The following is a 14,010-nucleotide window of genomic DNA, read 5'->3' as shown; positions in this document are numbered from 1 at the left end:
CTACTTGAAGAAACACCACTTTTGGACAAAAATTATCCTAGTAACAACATAGCTCCATTTTGGAAAGTAACGAACTGTAAGAGGAAAGAACTATCACTTGTGGTCTAAGCATGTCAAAGTACTCCAGAAACTGAGTGGTACTCATACAACTGCTGAGATGGCTGAAAAAGATGATTTGGAGATGAGAACACAGAGTTAGAAGTTATTTACCAAGACTATATAATGTCTGAGACATGTCTAAGTTCTGTGTCTTGCTCAGACTATCGCACAGTGTGGGAGGCCATTAAAACCATGGTCCTTCCAAGAGCAGAGGATATTGTTAAGTACGCCTCAAATTAATCATCTTGTAACTACTGATGGTTGTCAGCTACAGCAGCAGCTTAGGCAAAGAATAAAGTTTTTACTAGCTTAAAGCTAATAAACCATTTATGTTTTACTCAAATTGTTCTGAGGTCTTATTACTGCAATAAAACACAACTGTTTAAGCTGTGTTTTGAAATAAAAAGATGTATGTTTTACAACATACTGAAAAGCTTAATACAAAACACTGCTTTCACTCAAACACTTCTTAGACTGAAATGCTGCCATGCAGTCAAATAGCAAAATGACATCAGAGGCCACCTATTTCATTTAACAAGCAGTACCCAGGTACATAAACAGTGCCCTTTCCCTTCTTTAATAAGGCAAGATGGCCATGAAAGGAGAAAGAAAAGGGAAGTGTTCATGTAGACAGGTAAAGCAAGTTTAAAATTTCACAAGTCACAAGTAATCACATAAACACAGCATTAAGTAACTCCCTTGTGAGTCATGTACTCTTCATAACTGGCAAGAATTAAAACCTCAAGAAGAGCCTTCACAAGATTTTTTGGATAAAGAGAATAAAATGCAAACTGCTTAGCAGCATTCAGCTCCTAAACCTAAGATTACTTTACAGGGTATGTGATGCTATGAAAATGTTAGAAAACTTACTTTAAAGGAGAGTGTGTAATCACACAACTCAAGTCACATAGGAGCAAGCTGTACATTTTTCAAAAATAATGCCAGTATCAGATCAGCTCTAAAAGTAACAAATAGGTTTGTGTGTTCTCTCATTTACCTGTAGGTGGATGAAGGCTGACGGAATTACAGTACCATCCAAAGTATCTGAAGTTCTGCTCTGAGAGTCAATACCAGCTCAGAAGTAGTGATATACAAATACACAAAACTACTTAGCTCTCAACAATCAGAGCTATAGACCACATCCATATTTGAGCGGACTGTTGGAGGAGCCAGCTCACATTCAGAATATGTAGCAGTATCCAGGTTATTCCCTATTATTGAGGGTATTCCAGCTCTTCATTAATCCATTTAGTAGACAGCCAACCTTAAAATAAATGATTAAATAATATCCTAGATATTTTAGAAATATCAGAAACAAGGTTTCCGATCACATTATGATAAAGTCTCATAATCACATGAAGAGAAAATCTCCAGATATGTGGTAGCATATGCTTTCCAGTTTGGTTCACTTCAGGGAAAACGGTATCACAGCCTCTAGTCTACAAATTCTGTAGAGCTCCATCAGGATGCAATTCAGAGGCGGTTTCCAATAGACATCTTGGGGAAAAAAAAATTTGGATCCCCTGGGGAGAGTTAAGCACTTTGCTTCAGAGAGAGCATACCTGAAAAGAGACTGACCATAACCACATAGGAAAAGCCCCTGTCCCATGACTCTGCCTCCTGCACTGGCTATGCTGTCACACTGCCTGTTTTGCTGTAACATCCTACTTCCCTGGTGAGGCATGCTGTGACAGTTTACATCCTGCTGTCTGTTCCAGAGCAAGCTAAAGCAGGTAGTCTAGAAGAAAAGCCTAGGCACAAATCTTTGTTACAGGGTAACGATCAAAACCGCATACAGAGGTTACACAAACTATGCCACACGTGGCTCCCATGCTCATTCCCATCCTTCAGCGATATCTCAGCAAGCCCTGCCATATGTCTTTTCCCAGCTGAATCAACTGCCATGGAAGTAGTTTCAAAGCAGTGCATTATATTATGATCACAACCACATTTATAAGAGGCATTCTTGGAAATAACTGGCCAGCTAACAACTCGAAAGACTGCTGTTTAATCGCTTTACATTGCATGTTTCTGAAGTAACAAGCAGAGGGTCTGGACTCCACATCATGAGGCAGATGGGCACTGTAACCAGGCCAGACTTTTGCAGGAGTATCTTGACTCATCAGCTACCTGCATTGCAACTGCTACTGCCCACCCAGAGAATAACTTCTCATTACTCAAACTTCTTGGGGAAGTGCTGGTCCACTGTTTGTGATTCTCTATAGTCTTAGCCCCTATGAATCCTGCTCCTGGTTCCCATGGTCTTGTCACCACAAAGTAACCCAATACCAATTCCTCCAGTAATCGTACTCAAGCCCAGTACACCCATTCTGTGGTCTAGTCCCACTGCTTCCCAGGCTCAGTCCCTCTCCATTAGCTTCTTCATTCCCCTCTCCTGCAGTCCAGTTCCTCCACCATCAGGACTGTATCTCTTCTCTCTCACAACCTCCTCCTCACCACGCAGGTGTTCAGCACCTAGACCTGTGCAACTTCAGTTTCACCATTCCTCTTCTCCACACCCAGTGCCTCATCTAATCTCATCTTTTGGCTGCTCACTGTTTCCCAGGTTTCCCTTGTCACCTTCTATTTCTCCCACGCTCAGTTCTAATTAAGGCTTCTGAAAATTACATATAAACACATAAGCAAGGAAATCTGGGAGGTCTTCTCCAGCCAAATTTAGGTTTCCCCTCTAAATTACAAACAGTGCTAAAAAGGTTTGCCTGATTACCAAAATATTTTTTATTACAGAAAAGAGACGTTCTTCCTTGCTAGCTCAATTCTCAGAAACAGTTTGAAGGATTTGGTTAGTGCTTTCTGTTTAAATTTTTAAATACTAGCCTAAGAAGCCCAACTTTTCAGCCCAAATGAAAATGTGGTAACTTTTGATAAGGGCTGAACTATTGAGATCTGAATTGAATAATAGGAACTGTCCTGCAAATGTATCAAACCCTCCTATACTTCTGAAAAATGCCACATTGTACAACATATATAATACCCACTATTGCTTAGATTGGCCTTAGAATTAATCCTGGTGTGACAACCCTGTCCCTTTTCTCCTGTCCACCTCTCCAAATTCCCACTTGTGCCAGCACTAACACTTGTAAAACAGAACAGAAAGTTTTACTTTTACCACTTAACAGAGGAAGGGAGGAAAATGCAATAAAAGGTGTGCAGTTTACTTTTTTAACAGTCGCTATAAACATAGTATCACCTCAGGTTTTGTTTGCCCTCAGGACTATATACAAGTTTTATACAATCCACGTTTTCTGACAAGTCTTTCTGTGGCAAGTCGTACAGCAATTGATGATCTAGCGAATTAAGACTAATTTTTATACTTTTATCAGTTCCTGGGCTGGGTTTATTTAATGACCAATTCCCTTATCAGAGATTTCAACTATGGCATCGTTCAGTCACACTCCAGTACCTGAACTCAGGCAACTTGAGAACAGCTGTCCTTTTAGTGGAGTCAGTGAAAAACACCACCACAAAATTGTGACCGGTTGAGCGGAATGTACTACAAATGCTGTTAAAAAAGCAAGTGCTAATCATCAGAGTGAAAAAAAAAACCAAAATTAAGCAGAGGAGAAGCCAATGGATTTGGCATCAAATATTTTACTAGAGTTTTAAGTGTTTCTGCTATTCTTTCAAGAGCATCTACAGACTAACCATGACAGATCACACAACAGAGACGGGACTCTAGTTTTCCAGAGAGACCAGAGCTCTCCACACTCAGTTCCATCACCCAATTAAAAAAATCTAAGGCTATATATAGCCTAGTTTTGGTTTCTGTGTTTGTTTTGTTTTGTTTTTTAAGAGTGCATTAGCTAACACATGCTAAAATACTAGAAATGACAAGGGTAAACAGCAAATATAAGACACTTTGCTTTGGGTTTAACACTGGTGGTAAATACCAGAAACGTGTAATATAGCACACTGGCATTTCTGTAACAGCAATAATTAATCTGGCAAAAGCAACAGCAGAGATGCAGTAACACATCGTGAAGTTCCTGCCAGCAGGTAAAGACCAAGCTCTATGGAAATCCTGGGAACATACTCAGTTGACATGTACAGGCAGACGCCAATGCCGCTGCATTATCATCATCTTTCTTATCCATGCAAACAACAACGAAACCAGAACAGGTATGCCATCCTACAAACATCGCTTAACTTCTGTCTGCTGGTTTGTCCTTTAAAAGCCACTTGCTACCACCTACTAGCACAGTGAGTTCAGTGGAGACGAAGCCTAGGTACACTTTGTCAACTGCATAAACCTGCATTAAGCAGGTAGAGGAAACGACAAAGAGTGCACATGCTGCACGAAGTACTGCATGCTGAATCAGTGTTGCTTTTTAAACCATTATTGAGATACTATCTTTTAGACTGGATGTAGAAAAATCAGTTAGAAGTACCATGCTTCCTCACTGAATTGGTTGAATTGTGATCATTATTTTATTCATAGAATTTTCAAACAGCATTAAGTTCATTTTACAGAAGTCACTTCATAATCCTTTAACTGGGAGGTCAGCATGAACAGTCTAGTTTACCTTACCAAAGGCAGAGAATATTCGATTCTAAGGCCTTATCATTCCCAGAAATAAGCATTTTCTGAAAGTATATTAATGACACACAAACCTTTAGGGTTAAAACTGTGAAAATTAAGTTTCTTGCGCTTTACATTGAATTTTTGCCACCATGTATTGAACACAGATGAAGAGATTTATAAATTACAGGCTGTCACTTGAACTGACAACTCTGTAACATAAGGAGAAACTAAGAACAGCTTTGCCTGTATCTCTTCATAGTGTGATATACGACACAGATGATCAGTTTCCATGTTTGATTTTTTTTATTTAAAACCCTGCATGTTCCAATGTAACACAGGCAAATCATACCTAACTCTTAGTGAATGTTAAATTAGAAGAGAACTATGGTGGTTGAGATAAAACCCATTCTACTGTAACAGCAGAAAGGAAAAGTAAAGAAAGACTTTGATCTAGGAAAGCTGTTTATATAACAGCTTCTCTGATTATTTTTGTGATTATTTACTAACTATGTCTATCTGCTGATTATTTTTAGTGATTATTTGATAACTATGTCTATCCGCAGCACCTTTGTTTTTGGCTTAAAGAGTCCTGTATATTATCAAGCTAACATCAGTGGCTATTGACCTAGAAACCAAAGTAAAAGGAAAGTCTCCCCTTCTGCCTTCACTGGTTGTTTTATTAGGCCCGTATTGAGTAAAATCAACTGGAGGTTGGGTTGCATGCAAACGTTTTCCCAACTTAACTACAATGCATAGGAGTATAATGTTTCTGTGCTCCCAGCACAGCAGTTTTTAGAAAAGCCTTATTGTAGATGCAGTTTTACCCACCAAAAGACTTTTTTCTGATGTAGCTTATTTCATTTGGAGATCTGTTTTGAGCCATGCCAACAAAATAACAGTTTTATTGATCCATGTTACATCTATAGCAGTGCAACCTGCTGGAATAGATGCTGATGTCTGTCAGACTCATGCTATATGTAAAAGAAAATTATCTTCTTTTTTTACCATGGTATATAAGTTTCCACACAAAAAGAGGACCGTATCATCTCCTGTTTTCAGACATATTCCCATCAATGCCAATGACAACTCTTCATCAAGACCACATGAAGTATTTAGCCTTTCTGTAAATTTCTAAATTTTTAGTTATTTTTTTCAGTACCATATGTAGAGTTGGGATTAACAAATTCTGTTTTCCACCTCTGCCCCAGATTCATTCAATATCCAAGGGGAAAGTCAATTCAAATATTTATAAGCTCAGTAGATTATTAATTATGACTAACATCACCACCTCCAGGGCTGAGATGTTACAAAATGTCACGCATGTGAACACTGAAAACATTCACAAATACATTCAAGGCAAGGTGCAGCACCACCCAGCTTGGGGCAGCAGCTGGTCTCAGGGTTCCTCTCTGCAGCAAATGGCTGGGAAGCAAGAATCTGCCTCCACAGCCAGCAAAGGTTTCTTCAGAAGCAACTATGGGGAAGACTGAGCAGTTAAATTACCAATTACTGAAACAGCAGCAGGACCCCCAAGTTCACAATATTTGTCTTCTATGCCAATTTACATAGCCAAACAGCCTTACAAGAAAACTTACATGAAACACCAGCTTTCTAGAAAGATGTATAAACATCCTTAGAATTTAAAATTAAATTCACATCTATTTTCTAAAACAAGCTTCAGCTCAGTCTGTAGCACCTACTGCAGTAATTTTTGGCAATCCTATGGCTTCAGAGTATGATAAAAAAACCCTTATGAAATATACACTGATTGCTGTTTTCAGTTTACTTGCCAAATATAATAAAAATGAACTGAATAATAACACAAATAGACACTAAAAATACATATGCTTCACAGCTGGTGAAAACGTTCAGTATCTGATAGCACAGGACCAAACAAGTTCTGACTGCCATTCCCAAATCTGTTGTGTAGCCTTGTCTACACAAGAAAAATCATGCTGCTTTGAATAAAATTAGTGTAGGTAGCTTAATGGAAGCCCTAGTATACATAAGACAAAATAGTGCTATTGTCCTCCCCCTGCCCCCAAAAGAAAACTGCCTCCGTCAGCATAAGACATTTTTAAGTGGTGAAATCCTTGCTCTTAAGAACTAAAAAACACCAAATGTAATCACCTGTCAAAAATATGCATCTGTAACTGACTGTTCTAACTGCAAACTTCTGACATATATTTGTGTATCTTTTAGATGTCTTCAAAGTCTGACTGAAATAGCATATTAAAAACTTACTTACAAAAGAAGGATTTATAAAGAACTAGCAACCAAAAGAAGCCAAACCACAATAGAAAACTGTAAGCCAGTTTTATCATAAAATAAATAAAATATCATAAAATTGTAGCACACAAAAGGAGTGCTGCAGGTTAACAACCAAAGCAACTTCTCCATTGTTTTTTGGTAGAGTATACAGATTTTGGCATATTCAAAAATATATTTGTGATAGTCATTGCCAGAAAATTAGTTCTTCTTAATTATCTTTGTTGAGAAACTTGGATTTGAATCTACATCTTAGTATGTCAGTCACATTAATTTACTGAACCATCTAGACAACAAAGTAAGAACTCCACATATTCATCACTTCCTCTTTCAGCTGGCAAGCTGCATTTAATTTCCTCCAACAACTTTTAAAATCCTTTTCAAAACACGACTAGATAAAAACACACCTGATCACTAGTGGTACGAGTTGTATAAATTTTGGAGAACTGCAACCCCAAATTTCAGGATTAAAACTTCAGAAGCATGACCTGTGAAAGATCTCTGCATCTAAAATTAGCTTGCAAATGGCCAGCACAAAGAAAACTCACAGAATTTGTAAAGATTAAAACATCTAAAGAACAAGAAAAGCTAAAACCACTAGACTGAAATAATCCAAGGAGTTTCTCGGTAAATCTATTCAATCAGTTTGGGTTTTTTTTCCCCCCAAGCTCTTACATTTTTAGTCCATTCAATCAATTAAAAAAATCCCATCAAATATGAAAAGCTCTTTAGGCTATCTTAAAAGAACAGCAGCTCCTTTGAAGACACCACAACTGAAAATTAAAAGAGGAGAGTGTCAGATGATACTTCGCTCTGAATCCAATTAAAATAAAAGGTATTTTAGGTTTTGTACATATATGCATTATGCTTTTAAATAGCATCTGGTTCACAAGATTAAAATCTACTGCAGTTAGACTATTACAAATATAGTAAAATATCTGCCAATTTAATTACCTTACATCAGGCAATATTAAATTAATACACTCAATATTAGTATGTGAAAGCAGTGTATTGGACAGAGGAAAACACTAACCAAGAATTATGGACTTCCATAGCAACATGACAGAAGAACACTACTAATACCATGAAATGAGAGAGTTTCATTGCTGGCATGTTTAGCATTAGAATTTACATTTAGCATTCAATGTAATTCATGCTAATAAAAATCAGTGAAAACTTATTTTCACCGCAACATCCAAAAAAAAATTCTGCACCTTGACTGGTGATGCTCATATTTAAAAAACACACCTGGATAGGCTAGAAATGTTAAAGTAGCAATGAGCCTAATTACCAGGGTAAGTTAAATGTTAAATTTCACAAAAGTTATTATAGAAAAAACATAAAAATTATAGCTTCTAACTCTTAGGTGTAACTCCTATTTTAAAAAGTTAGGTGTGGTTTTAAAGAGAAGTGATATCCTTGCAGAATTCTTACTACATTTTTTGTGAAAAAGAGAAGCTGCAATTTTTGTCACTGCGATAGCTTTTTTCCCACAAGTGTCAAGTTAACAGTATTATCATCATACATTATGTTTTTAAAAACCACGTATCCAGCTCAAGCTCTGGTAATACCAGAGATCTATGTTTAGTCCCAAGAGTTCCTTTCTGCCAGATGTCTGTCTTCTAGCACAAAGCTCAGTTACTTGTAATACAAAAGCCCAGGGATCCTACTGAAACTGTAAAACAGTAAGTAAACTTCATGTGCTGACTTAAGCCAGATCACAGAAACATGTGAAATTTTCAAACTACAGTGGAGAAAAATGAAACAAAAATACATTTTATCTATACATAACTATACGAATTGACTCGAGTAAGAGTTATTCACTGCTAGCAAATGTACAAGACAACCAACCTGAAACTAAATTTATTTTCCTTAAAACAATCTTCAGTTTGGTCCAAACTTGCATTCTGATTTGGAATGTCAAACCTTACCACCAGCGCTCGCTCCTCACTCTTCCTCTACAGCAGCCATCTGGCCCCTTCCCACCTCACGCAGGCAGCCATCACTCATCCCTTTTTTTCCTTGTGTGCCTCCAGACACCAAAATAGCCAGTCTAAAAAAGCTCAGTTCCTTGTGAGCAAGGAGAATAAAGAAGGCAGTGTGGAAATGAGAAATCTGCCCCTACTAGTTGCAAAGCTGCCCCTTCCATTGCACCGAAGTAGAGGGCAGCACCTACTTCTACGAAAAAGCGTTACCCTGAGAAGCTAAAATAGTGCACCTGTGCACACTTATGCAAGGTCTTCCCCAGCGCTGTGCTTTATGTTGGGCTGTAGCTGGCAAGAATCATTAAGCCATTCCCCGCTTCCTCCAGGAAAGACAGCAGCCCGGATGGAAGCAAGCCAGGGGTTGCCTACAAGGTCATACCGTAAATTAATCTGCAACACCAAGGATCGTAAACCTTCTTTTAAAGAAATTTTATAGTTGCATTGATTGCTTAAGGTTTATACTCCTACATATCTTCCCAGCACTTAAAACAAATGGACAGATGACAAACTATTAACAATTAAGGGCACACCAATGAGGATGAAGCGACTTGCATCACACTCTTCAACTACCGTTATATCAGAACAATTGCATGATTTAATTCTGCACATAGAAGACAATACTAAATTTCATTATTTAAAACTGAACATAACATTTTCTCTAATTTTTTTTAAACTGGGCTACATACCACATTAATTTGCGCTATTAAACAGCTCACTATACTTATTCAGATTTACACTATTATTGTTTTAGCAACTGGTGAGCACTTTTTCTTTCTTTATTTCTTTATTATTATAAAATTCTGTGTTTATTAAATAATTGGTTGCTATTTTTTAGTCAGGATGTTATGCCAAGCTGCTTCTGGAAGAAACGGGGACATGTTCGTTATCTGTACTTTTGTTTACTTAGTATTACAGAAGCTACACAAGGAAACAATACCAAACCATGTTCTCTACTTAAATACATTTTATTTACTTACCAAAGGAAATACTACTTGTAGGTAGTGAACTGATCACTCCTGAATGTTGTGATCTCATGTTTTCGAACTGGTAGATCTCAGTCTCCCACGCATATTTGGAATACATAGATTAGACAACAAAAAAAGATGCCTTCTGCTTTTTCAGTACACAGCTAATAATAAACAACACTAAGGACCCCAGTTGTATTTCCCAAATATTTTTGGTCAGACATATTTTGTTTAGGTATTATCTTTGTTTTTTACCTTCTTAATAAATTACTTTATCCACTGAAGCCACTGTACTTTGTATTTATCTTTTTCACAAATTTTTCCCTACTAGTTCAAAATTGTCACAGCACTTTACTGATGAAACCTAAATAAACTATTTTTTCCTAGTACGTTATCTTCTAGTAACAGGACAGAATAAACTATAATCTCTTTCGATATATTTGAGCGGAGTGTTGCGTGAGCCTACTTACTGGATCACCACTCCTTACTCGGGCAATTATATATCCCTCCCCATCCCACTTCCCAGCAGCCGCCCCAAGTAAGCAGTCATCCCCCACTTTCTACTGCAGCCTAACGAAAAACTGGAAGCGGGGAGCGACGGATCTCTGCTGTTACTCAGCTTCAGAGACGAAGGCTTGCTGTTGCTGCCACCATCATCAAAGGCTCTTTCACTCTACTATACCTCCAGAGCTTCAACCAAGTTTGTATTCCCTGATGTCAAGCCCAAAATGTGAGGGAGGGCTGGGATGGGAAGAATAAGTATGGACAGGAAAGGAGTCATACCCTTCCTTTTTCTAAAATCAACCTGCATCCTTACCTTTCCGGTTTTGGCCATGGCAGGCAGAAGACATAATTGTTATTTGGACAGCAATCACGTCTCAACACCACCATGTCTGGGGATGCAGCCTAAATGCAAGCCTCCCACAGGCTACTTCCAGCCCAACTATGGGCTCATTCGATACATTTTTTTAATTTTTTGAGCAACTACTTGAAAAATATGGTCCATGAGGCTCAGGTGAACAGCAGAAAGAGCTGATGAATTCTTTAGGTGAAAATCTGAAGCAGGCACATGGCAAACCATGACTAGTTTTAAGGGTAGTCAATCATTCACTGATTCAAAATAATCAGATGCATTAATTCAGAGAAAAGCTTAGTAGATTATACTAGACATACAATAAACTGAAGACAAATGTCATACTATACTTCACTTTGGCATTTTGAGGCCAGCTACATGACACCGAGCCTTACAGAAGGAAAGCAGATCTGCATTTGTTGGTATTTATTGCTAAACAGCAGCATCTTCCATATTAGTCCAAAAACAGCTTGTAAGAAACAGCAGTGTTTACTCAGAAAATATTCAAATCTTTTCTGTAACAAAATACAGCTAAAACATATTAGGGAAGTGCCTAAAGGGTACAACTGAGATCAGAACCCCAAAGTGTTAGATACAGTGCATATGCACATCAATTTTGCTTTAAGTACATCTACAGAATTAAGCCATGCAGCTCTGAAGCAAGAACGCAGTTATTGCAATACCAAGACAATATATTCTGGTATAGACACACACATACAGAAATGGAAATAAGCTACCCTACAGAAAAAACTGTCTTCCCTGTATAACTACAATCGCACCAGGGGTTTTACAGTGAAATCCTTACTTCTGGGGGAAAAAAAAACCCAAACCAAACCAAAACACAAAACATGCCCTCCCACCCCTGAATACACGTTAACTAAGACAGAATAATGCCAGAGTTGCACCTGGAGTATTAAAAATTTGAGGCATCTATTCCTGTCTTCTATTTTCAGATGTGGGAAGACTAAAGAACACGACTTATTTTCTCAAAGTCAGAAATGAGATCCCTAGAACAGGGAATGTAAAGTTCCCTGCTTCTCCATAATAAACACCCTATTTTTGACCTAGCTACCTAGATCATTACAGCAGGGGGGTTTAGTAAATTTCAAACACTTAGAAGGACTAAACAACTCAAAACCACAACAGTTTGGAAGCTTTTTTAATTTCTGTTTTACTTCTCTGTAGAAAAGAGCCCCTCAAGAGTATGTGTCACACCAACTGTATAACTACACTATCCATAGACTGTACTAAAATGAACTGAAGAAGCCGTATGGCATCATTCATCAGAAGCTGTATGCAACACCTCAAATGACATCAAACCCCAAATCTAAGGGATCTCTCTCCCATTTTTCTTTAAGCTCGTTAATAAGTTCACATCCATTACAGTCCTGCATCATATCCAACAGAGCCTTAATATCACCCTTGAATGGGTGCATTATAGCAATGCTGAACATGCATGGTAAGCGCTTCAAGCGCTTTCCAGATGAGAAATAGGTATAAGAATGCAATTATGGCTGTTTTGCTGTGCTGGAACAAAAGACTTCTACAAATCCATCTGGTTTATGCAACTGGTAAAAAGGCCTCAGCCTACTATTTTCTTATTATTATTCCTCATCAAGGATAACCATTAACTTCAGGGACACCAGGACGGCGGCGGGGTGTGTGTGTGTAATCCAAACCACACCATTCTCATGAACAGATACTTTCAAATTATCAATGTGGATTGCTGGCATTTTCTTTGTCGTTTGTTTTAACATACATAAGCACTTAAAAGTAAGATCTGCTTATTTAGTCATACATCACACACTGACATACGACGTATGGTAACACATGCTTTCTGAACAACGTTATTAGGTAGAAAACACAGCATCCTTAGAAGCTGTTAAACATACTAGACGCAGAAAAATGACAATAATGGTAAGAGCTTTCTGGTTTTTAATGTGTGACCTCTAGGTGAACGTAAATGAATGAAAAAACTCGACCTCTCCCCGCCCAAAACCAACCCCGAAACAACCTCAGAGAAAGCTAGCCCGTAGCCCAGCAGACCTCTAATCGGAGCCTGAGCTACAGGGAACCCCGCACGATTCAAAGTGCATAAACGCTGAAGAAAACCGGGCACACAAGGAGCCCGGCGCCCACCCCGGGGCGCACGACGCCCGTTCCCGTAAGGACAGGAGGGACAACCAGGCCAGTAAGTAAAGCACACGGGCCGGGCCCCCCTCCTGAGCAGCCCGACGAAGAAGTCACCGCTGGGACGCGCGGCCCGTCCCCAGCGCAGCACCCCCCGCGCCCCCGCCGAGACAGGCAGGCCGGGCCGAGCCGAGCCGAGCCGCCCCGCCGCCGGAGGGGGCCGATCCCCCAGCGGGGAGGCCGAGCGGATCACCCCCGCGGGGGACAACAGTGCCCCGGGCCTGCCGAGCAAGCGGCCCCGGGCCGGGTGAGGGGGGGGGGAAGGGGGGCGGAGTCCCCAACAGCCCCTCCCCTCCCCCAGCCTCCGGGCAGCCCGGGCCGGCCCCTCCCCCACCCGGCAGCCGCGCCTGGGGGGCAGGGGCGGCTCCCCGCCGCCCGTTATCCTCCCCCCCACCCCCGCCAGCCCGGAAGCGGCTTCCGCGCCCCTCACCGGGAACGGCAGGGGGCCGGGCCGGAGACCCCGGCCCGCGGGCACTAACCGTGGGGGTCCCGCTCGCCGGCGCTGCGGCTCCGCCTCGGCCTCACGCGCGGGGCCCCGCCTCGCGCCCCATTCCGCCTCCGCCGCCCGGCTCGCAAGGACGGCCGGGGAGCGGCGCGAGCTCGCCACCGCGCAGGCGCCGCCGCCTCGCTCCGCGGCTCGGGGCGGCCGGGGGCGGGGGAGCGGCCTGTGGGGCGGGAGGCGCGTGCGCCGACGGCCCCCCTCCCCGCGGCCCCCCCCCGAGGAGAGGCGCTCTGCGCACGCGCGACGCCGCGACGGCGGGGAGAGGCTGTGCGGAGCAAAGCTAGTTCCCGCGCGCAGAGCATGACGGGCACTGTAGTTCCCTTGGGGACGCCTACCGGCAAGGGTGGTGAGCCGGCTTCCGGCCGCCGGACTACAACTCCCAGCGACGGGCGCGCCAGGAGGGGGACGGCCGGAGCTGTTGCTCGCTTGTTCCCTCTCCCCCTGATTTTTAAGTCCCCAGCCCCGGGGTGGCGGTGGGAGGCTGGGCCTGAGGGGAGGTGGCGGGAGCTGGGCCCGGCTGGGGGCAGCCTGAGGGGACCCCGGCGTGGGGCGCCCCGCGCCCCTCCTGCTTCCGTGAGTGACCTCCCGGCGGGGAAAAACCGGTA

The 14,010-nt window shown here is 41.5% G+C and overlaps 1 protein-coding gene across 1 annotated transcript in view; it reads right to left on the bottom strand.

The window, feature by feature from the left end:
• The window catches only part of RALBP1 (ralA binding protein 1), a 35,211-nt gene extending 21,764 nt beyond the window's left edge, over positions 1–13,447 (bottom strand). Inside the window, exon 1 of the mRNA XM_050891185.1 lies at positions 13,383–13,447. The gene's annotated coding sequence lies outside the window, so the exon portion shown is untranslated. The remainder of the gene's footprint in view (positions 1–13,382) is intronic.
• Positions 13,448–14,010: the final 563 nt, after the last annotated feature.

This window comes from Gymnogyps californianus, chromosome 2 (assembly GCF_018139145.2).
Source record: "Gymnogyps californianus isolate 813 chromosome 2, ASM1813914v2, whole genome shotgun sequence".
NCBI classification, from domain to species: domain Eukaryota; kingdom Metazoa; phylum Chordata; class Aves; order Accipitriformes; family Cathartidae; genus Gymnogyps; species Gymnogyps californianus.
The sequence above is the reverse complement of the archived record's forward strand: the minus strand, read 5'-3'. Positions and strand labels throughout refer to the sequence as shown.